Raw genomic sequence first — 9,096 nt, 5'->3', positions numbered from 1 at the left:
ACCTGGGCATAAACTGGGGCGCTGAACACACCTGTGGGCTTTTCAGAGCATGAGTTTAGAAGGTAAAGGAGACCGCAGGACCTTTGTGCAAAGAAAGGGAGCCAGGAGGGGCCCCTGGGAGATAAAGGCAGAGAAGAGGTGGCAGGCTGGGTAGATGGAAAGAGTTGGGACAAAAACAGATGTGGCTGCACATGTGGGGACACCCAGGAGAGGCAGAGCGGACGGCAGGAGGGGCCCTTTCAGCAGCCCAAGCCAGGCTGTTTCAAATTGATTTCCACGTGGCATAAGGGAGAAGTGCCGGGTGGCAGGCTGGACTCCTCTCTGTAGGAGGCTGGAGGATGCCGAGGACAGAGAACTGCCGACTGGGAAGCAGCCGGGGAGGTAAACAACCGGCCAGATGTTTTAGGGACAACCCGTGTGGCCGCCGGAACATATGCCAGTTATCAAGACCGATGAATAAGCAGGAGCTAGCGGGGCATCACGCTGCTGTTTATGAACTCGTGGGCCCTCTGCGCCGTGCGTGCCAACGTGTGGGACATGAGATACGCCAGAGATGCACCCGAAAGTGATTCTCGTTTCCGTAGAGCTAATTGGGAGCCTGGTAACAAAACAGGAGCCTGGCAGAGAGGTGAGAGAGGGAGTTTGCAGGAACCAGTCAGAGCCCCAAGCTCGCGGTTCCGTGCCGTGCTGGATGAATGGTGGCTCGGGGGGGGCAGCCATTTGAGAACGGCCTGTTCCTGTCGGCTCTGAAAGCAGAAGGCATTAACAGCCTGGTGATGTGGCCTCGGCTTAACTCTTTTGTAAGGCTGGCTTTGCGGCCTGTTTAAGCATTCTGCGACCGTGGGGCCTGGAGTTCCTGGCACAGTCCACAGAGGTCCTCCTTGCTAACAGCCTCTCCTTGTCTACGACTCCAAGGGAGTTCTCCGCGGCAGCTTTCAGCCTTCAGATCTGCCTGTCTCTGAGGGTAATTGCTGGGAAAGAACCTAGCTGCAGCCCGGAGCCTGGTGCCCACGGCAGGCTGGGGATTAAGTGCCTTCTGTCCAGCAGCGGCAGGTTCGAGGCCCCCTTTGGCCACCCCCATGGCTCTACCCGACCTCCACTGAGTAAACTCTTTTAATGTGAGTAAACACGGGAGGGAAGTGAAAAAGAGCTAGCAAGTTAACAAACAAAAGTTTAGCCAACGAAACTCAAGACGAGCAGACACTTGGGTGGTGCGAGACGCCCCAGATCACTCGCCTGTACAGCTGTCGCTGAGAGTGTTTCTAGAACAGGCATTAGTAACGGAAGAAGAGGAGATGAGAGTGGGAGACGGAAAAGCCAGCAGAGTGGAGGGCTGCCGAAGTGGAAAGGGAGAGTCAGGGTGCAGGAGGCGAGGAGGAGAGGGCTCCTGACCCCAGCAAGCTCCGGGGCCGCCCGATGACAAAGGAGGCCAGCGCCCCAGGGCCGGGCTCGGCGGGAGAGTGAGACCTGGGGGCCGAGCGGAGGCTGGCTGCGGCTTAGAGCACGGGGATGCTGTGTGGATGTGGATTATTAACGGGGACCCGGAGCATCTGCTGGGGGGTTGGGGGAGAGCTGCACTTTCCTTGGGAATTGGGAAAGAGGCAGGGCATGGAGGGCTTAGCAGAGCTGCTGGGACATTTAAGAGGACTGCAGAGATCTTGCTGAAATAAAACTCTGAGGTCCCCATCTAGACCTTCTTGCCGAATGATTAGAAAATATAGCTTGGGAGGCCTTTGCCTTGAGAGAAACTGCCTTGACAATTTCTCTCTCTCCCTCTTTTTCTTTTTCCTCCTCATTTTGTTTTCTCAGCTGAGAAATTGCTTTGCCAGCCAGTCTGGTACATTCCGGATCCTTCGGCTCCATATAACAACGTTCCCTTATGAGTAACTGCCAGCATCTAGTGAACACGCTCCGTGACTGGGAATCATGGGTGTCCTGCTGCCTTTCCTCCCTGAGGTGCTCAGCAACTACCCCTCTTGTCTGTATTGGGTGCATCTCCTGAATCTTTGAGTAGCATGGAGACCGGGGGCCGTTTGCAATGCCCTTGGGTCAGTGTTTATCAGTTTTAGGCAAAGGTTCTGGGTCAGCCATCCCGGTGGGTTGGAGGAGAAGCAAAGGATGGGGGTCTCGTAGACTCATTCGATGAATTCATTTTCTGCTCCTTTTACCTTCTTCCCAACTACATGCTTGTTGCACAGATATTCTCTGAGCTTCGGTTCTGTGCTCTCGGAGCTACAGAGGTGAAAGCAGCCTTGGAAGCCTCGTTCTTCTTTCTCTCTGCAGTAGGGTTTCCAGGAAGCATTCAGGGAGCTTAACATGTAGTACTGGACAATAAGGCATTTTCCTGAATAATCATAGCGTAAAATAGAACGTGATAGGTACACTGAGAGGTGTCTAGATTTAAATAGGAGTTTAAAGGAGGGGAGATTTACTTTAGGAGTTCAAAGGAGGAGAGATTTACTACGCATGTCGGAATTGTACTCAAGTACAGGTTGTACCGGGAGAAGATAAATAACCTATTCACATCATATTAATATAATAAATAAAATATTATTGACATGGCTGGGAAGACAGCTGATACCATTCGGGCATTGCGAAAAAGTCTGATGTATGAATAACCATGGGTTCATAGAACCACAGAATCTAGAATGTGAGCAGCGCTGCAAGTGAGCTTGGAAGACATCCAGTTCAACCTCCTCATTTTGCAAATTTACAGATAGACGTCCAAAGAGGTTCAGTCAATTGCCCGAGATGGTCTGTGGCCGGGGCAGGGGCCGCTTACTCACTGTTTGCCCTGGAGTGGTGACATCAGCCCCCCTCCCGCCTCTGCTCAACAGCTGGGGCATTTATATTCCTATCCCAACTTTCTTACCAGAATACCAGCATAACATTTTTTGTCTCCTTGGAGCATGAAGTGTGGGGGACAACTCTTTACAGAGGACTCAGATGGCCTGGGAACAGCACAGAACAAGGAAAACAAAGATGGCGGGCTGGAGTATGTATTGATTTTATAATTATATAAAAGAAAATGTTGAGCAGTTTGAAGGAAAGAGCTGACTGCCTTGGCCCCCTCTCCCAACGTCTGGTCTCTCCTCTGCGCTGTGCCCAGCTCGTACCCCACCTTCTCGGGGATCCGCTCCCCAGCCCAGCAGCCGTGTGTCCACCACAGCACGTGACCCAAGAAGGGAAAGTCAGCCAGTCGGATTTGTTCTGTCTCTGTCAGTCCCTCTGTCTCTGTTGGCCAGTCTGTCCATTACTCCCTCTCTAGCTGCTGGCCAGGCTCTCCTTCCATCTGTCTTCCTGCCTGTCCTTCTCTCTCACCCTTAAGGACCGCACGGTTTCTCTCCCATCACAGTTTTCCTTCTCTCCTAGCTTAATTTCCAGCGTTAACTCTCCTTACAAAAGTCAGCCATGGCCCCAACGCTGCATCCTGACTTCCTTTCGGTCTGTCTCCAAGCTTCTGGCTCAGTCTTGCCGAAGACCCCTACTCCCATTACCTGCCCCCTACCCCGCCACCGCATCCAGTCCTTCTCTTCTCCCCCTGCTGGACAATGGGTTGTTGCCTTGGTCAAGTGTCTCCTCTGGACCAATTGTCAGTGGCCGTTCTCAGTTGTCCTTGAGATCTGAGTTATGAGGGCTGAGCATGGTTTGGTGTCTCCGGCGTCCACTCAGTCACTGAGTCGGAACCCTGTCTAGTAAATTGCTCCCTGTCCCCTGATACCAGCCGTGAGTGGTGGCCCCCTGAGCCCATCGGCTGTGGAGTTCCTGTGGCACTTCTGCAGCTGTGCCTTGGGCCATAGAGGGGCCTCTGCCACCCCCTTTCTGGCACTAGAATGGAAGCTACAGCAGGAGAGGAGCCCTAGCGGGGGCGTTTTCATCATGCTTAGCACACTGTCTTGCCCGGGGACACTGCTCGGAATAAGAGAGAGGTTCTGAAGTTGCTTCCACTGGACTCATCTGACACACTTGCAGGGCTCCTCAGGGAGGAAAAATCTACTCGGGGGAAGAGGGCGTGGATACACGAAAAAGACATCTTCATGAAATTATATAGTAGCAAAGTGACACCACTAGCATTGCCATCATTTATAGAACCTTTCCTCCAGGCATGTTCTAAAAGCACTTTGTGTACTTCCCCTCATTTATTCCTAACAACAGCCAGGCAACTATAAGTACTATTATCTCCTTTTTACAGATAAGGAAACTGAGCCTCAGGGAGATTTAGAAACTCACCCAAGTTCACAGAGCTAAAAAGTGAAAGAGCTTTCCAGCCCAAGCCTCTCTAGTGCCAAATCTAGTATAAATTGTGGCACACATCGGAGGCATGATGGGCTAATCTTCCAAACACCTTATTTAGTCAACATAGAAGAGCTCAAGGTTTCTCTTGCAGCCATTTTGTTTCTAAATACATATGAGCCCCATCCCTCGCCTTGGTCCACGCGATGGTCTTACCACACAGCTGGTAGTGCTCATGTTTGTTTTCTTCTTCCAGATTTGCCTTCCAAAACAAATTTATTAATTGCCCTGCTTCTAGAGCTTATGTCATACTCTTTGATTCCTGGCATCTAAATTGTCATTAAAACGTCTCTTGGAACTGTTCCCTGTGACATTACAGACCGGGTTCCTGCAGCATAATTCCACTGGCTGATTTTTTTCCCCTTGTGTTGCATTCAGATGATGAATGGTCCCCCGATGCTCCTAGAATCTGCCTTCCTGCCCTCAGAGACTGATAGCATGGGTCCTCTTTTCCCTTCTAATGGCCCTGCTTGCCTTCTGGAATTGTCGGGGCTCAGAAGTACTTGCACGCGATGCACCTTTGGGCATTCCAGTCTGCCTGCGTCTCGTTGTTCTTTCTTCTTCTTCTTATTACTATGACTATTATTATTTTCGGCCATGCAGTATGCGGGCTCTTAGTTCCCCAACCAGGGATTGAACCCGTGCCCCCTGCAGTGGAAGCGTAGAGTCCTAACCACTGGACCGCCAGGGGCGTCCCTCATTGCTCTTTCTTTGTTTCCTTTTTCTCCACTCTGGCGCCTCCAGTCTTCACTCTGGCTTTTTCGTGCTCCCTCCAAGCTCCACCTGTGCACAACTGTCCCCATCCTTCAGCTTATCCTTGGGACTGGCGACACAGCACCCAGTCTCTCTTCCTTACTTTTGAGGCTTCTTCGGAAATTTCCGTTACTTGACCCCTCTCCTCGCCTCTTGTTATGGCGAGGTCCTTCCTCACGTCTGTTCCTCAGTCCCATGAAAAAGCAGCTGTCCTGCCCCTCATGCTTTCCTTCAACATGCATTTGTGTAGCCTCTTCTATATGCCAAGCTGTGTGGTTACAGAGATGGATAACATAGTCTTAGGAATTTTAAAAATTTAAATAAACTTTTTTTTAGAGTAATTTTAGGCTCACAGCAAAATTGAGCGCAAAGTACAGAAATTTCCAATAAGCCCCCCGTCCCCACATGTGCACAGCCTCTCCACTGTCAGCATCCCCCCATCAGAGTGGTACCTTTGTTACAGCCGCTGAGCCTGCAGTGGACACATCATGGTCACCCAAAGTCCACGGTTTCCATTCGGGTTCACTCTTGGTGGTGTACGTTCTACGAGTTTGGACAAACGTATAATGACATGTATCCACCATCGGACTGTCATACAGAATAATTTCACTGCCTTAAAAACCCTCTGTCTCTCAGGAATTTTTAAAGCCTAGTAAAAGAGGCTGGAAAATAAATAATCACCATACAATTGAAACCATGTTGAAGTAGAGTTAAGAACGAAAGAACGCAAAAAAGAGATTCCTTAGTGGGAAGGCATGGAAGTTTGGGGGTTCAGGTAAAATATTTGAATTCTATATATTTGCAAAGGATAAGGGTGTCGGGAGGCATGTGAGGCCAAGGGACCAACCTAAGCAGGGCCACACAGGCATGAGTACCCGGGCATGTTTGAGGGAATGCAGAATGTGTGCCAGTGGTGATCAAGGGTGAGACTTCTGCAATCTCATGGGTGGGAATTGGAATCTGACCTCTGCGTCGTACTTGCTGTGTGATCTCGGCCCATGGATGAATCTCTGTAAGCCTCGGTCTCCTCATCTGGAAAACGGGGATGATGATAACACTTGCTTGCAGAGATGCTCCGAGGGTTAAAGGGATGCACTCCTCTCTGCTTGGCCTCTGGTGAGGATTATATCTTATTTCCTTTGCCCAGCCAGCCCTGTCCCAGTTCCTGTGGCTGCAAGAAACTGTCTCCACCCCTTATATGAGGGCCTCCATGCCTTTTCATAGCCAGGGCTAGTTTTCTGATCTACCCAGCTGGATTATCACCAGGTTTACAAAGAAAACCCTCTCCCTTCCTCAGCTCTTCATCTTTTTAATTTTTTATTGACGTATAGTTGAATTACAATGTCGTGTTAATTACTGCTGTACAGCAAAGTGACTCAGTTATGCATCTATATGCATTCTTTTTCATATTCTTTTCCATTATGGTTTGTCACAGGATATTGAATATGGTTCCCCTCCTCGTCTCTTCTGAAAGAGAAGCCTGAGGGTTAATTGAGGTCCATAGGCCCCTGGTCACAGAGAGCTGTTGGTGAATCCTGCGTTAGGAGTCCCTGCTCTGATTTCCAGTTTATTCTTAAATGCCCTGAACCAGCCAGGCCTTCCTCATTTTTAAATACAAAGCTTTGAGTGCTTGAGTGAGAAGGACCTCTCTTTTTGACTTTTTGGCTTTTGGTGGCTGAGATATTTGAGAGCAAACTTGTCGATTTGGTCTCTCTCTTCCCCCTCCCTGCAAGCGCCTTTCAGCGGGAGTGAAATCCCTTGTTAAGTGGGCATCACGGAGCCCAGAAAGGACCGGCTGCATTGGCCCCAAGTCCCAAACAGAGCTTGTAAATGAAGGGCTGGAGCAACTGGGAAGGCCGTGGCCTCAGAGAGCCCTTGACACTGAGCCTGGGGCTGACATAGGCCCTTGTTGGGGCCAGTCACCGTGGCCAGACTTTAAGCTTTCTGGATGTTCAAGGCTTTGGAGAAATGACACATCGAGTTTCCCAATGCCACTGGGGCAACAAAGGCGTAGGCCCAGCTGTTTGTGCAGCTTTCCAGAGAGATCTGGGACAGCAGGGGGCCTGGAGGGCTGTGGAATCGTCTCCTCTCTGTTAACTTTGACAGTGGCTGGACCGTCCCAGGAGCCGCGGGACCCTCCCATACTTCACTCCCCGCTGCCACTGCTTTCTAGCTCTTAGACTGACATTAAATAAAAGCAACCTGGGGCTGTATATACATTATCTCAAATCAGGACCAGCTGGGGAGCTGGCCCCCCTCCCCATTTTACATACAAAGGCTAAATGACTGACACAGGGCAACTGCACAGCTGGGGTCCACCCCCAGGATGGCACGAGGCCCACCCTGGTGATCCTTCACCCAGGGTCCCACGTTGTGTTGCCTACCCTGGAATGAGTCAGATCATTATCCGGGGTGACAGGGAGGTTGCTTAGTAACCAAAACCAATTGAAAAGCATGAACTGTGGCTTGACAGATTACTCAGGATAAATTGGTCCCAGTCCTGGCCGTGTGTAGTTCTGGACATTCCCAGAACTCAGGGAATTACTTGGAAAGGAGGCAGTAAGAGGGAATTAGAGCCAAAAGAGAGATAAAGTGCTGGAACTATATGTTGACAAGAGTTTGTCTGCTTAAATATGTAGGTTTTAAATTACACTTGCCTCGTGATTTCCACTTCTTCTGTGGCTGCGGCCTGAGGTTTCAGCCCCAGCAGTCCAGCTTCCCCAGCTGTTCACATGCCAGGAGGGGCAGTGCTCGGCGGGGGGTGGGGGGGCGCGGGAGGATGCTCCCCAGGGGCCAGGGAACCTGGGACTAGAACGAGTTTACCTTCCATCGTCTAGCAAGTGGGATTTATATTCACCACTATTATTATTATAGCTTAAGTGGTTTTGATTCGTAATTTTTGTTGTTGTTTGGTTTTTACGATGTGACCTTTATTAAACACTTGGACAGTCTTAAATACATTCAAGGCATTTAAAATATTAACTTTTCCATGCTTAGTACGGCTCCTAAAAAACGCATTAACTAAGATTCAGATATTTCTTCAGAACAAAAATGTTGCAGATTTCTCCCACCAGATCTGGTTTTGTCCCACTAAATCTCTACGGCATGGAGGATGAATCTAGAAAACCCAGTGTTGACTTCCAATGAAACATAAGCCAAATACTCGACCTCTTAACCCACAGAAGAATGTAATTTACTGCGTAAATTTCCAGTACTCCTCTTGGGCCCTGGGTAGGCCATTATTGGCTCACAGCCCTTTTAGCCACCAGGTAAGGCATCCCCCATACTTCTTAAGCCTTGGAAATCTAGCACCATGATTTGACTTGTATTTTGATAGATGACTTTAGTTGCGATTCCAGGAGCTCCCCAGTGGTGCATCTCCCTCAGGTCTTAAAGTACGCACTCCACGCCATCCACACTTGCATGTGATGAAGCAGTGGACGCTGATTAGATCTGCTGTCCTCAAACCCGAAGTGCAGCAGGATCACTGGGAGAACGAACAAACCCCAAACCAGCAATGAACAGACAGAGTCTAAAGTACTTACCAAGCCTGGAGATTGATCTGGTAGGGAAATTATATTTTGAAAACCACCCAGGTAATGATTCTGGCATACAGCCAGATTTGCGAAGTCTTGAATGAACTGTCTTGGGCAAACAAAGAAATTCTAGTTTTTGATTTGCCAACTTTTGAAAGTTCCCCAGTTTTGAAACAAAAAGGTTGTATTAACCAATTTCCTAGGGTCAAGGTGATAGCAAAACAGCATCAAGTTCTGGTTGGAACCTTGGGGAGAACAAGTGAGGTATTTGCATAATCCCGATATCTTGTGGATCGGAAATAGAAGGTCTCAGTGATGATAATAAATAGCCGCTGGGAACATGGGTGAATTACCTCACTTTTTGGTACTCCACGTTCCCCATCCACAAAATGAAGGACTTGTTCTGTGTGATTTCTGAGTTCCCTGATGGGTCTAAAATTCTGTGATGGGAATCTCAGCTCTCTGGAATATCCTTTCATGCCGAGTGATTTAAATCATATTATCAAATATTTAT

The 9,096-nt window shown here is 49.3% G+C and overlaps 1 long non-coding RNA gene across 1 annotated transcript; it reads left to right on the top strand.

The window, feature by feature from the left end:
- Positions 1-650: 650 nt before the first annotated feature.
- LOC114487506 (uncharacterized) lies at positions 651-3,581 on the top strand. Its single transcript, XR_003682660.2, has 3 exons — positions 651-1,118; positions 1,810-1,956; positions 2,876-3,581. It is a non-coding gene; the product is annotated as an uncharacterized lncRNA (long non-coding RNA).
- The last annotated feature ends 5,515 nt before the right edge of the window (positions 3,582-9,096 follow it).

The sequence above is a fragment of the Physeter macrocephalus genome, chromosome 13 (genome assembly GCF_002837175.3).
Source record: "Physeter macrocephalus isolate SW-GA chromosome 13, ASM283717v5, whole genome shotgun sequence".
NCBI classification, from domain to species: Eukaryota; Metazoa; Chordata; class Mammalia; order Artiodactyla; family Physeteridae; genus Physeter; species Physeter macrocephalus.
The sequence above is the reverse complement of the archived record's forward strand: the minus strand, read 5'-3'. Positions and strand labels throughout refer to the sequence as shown.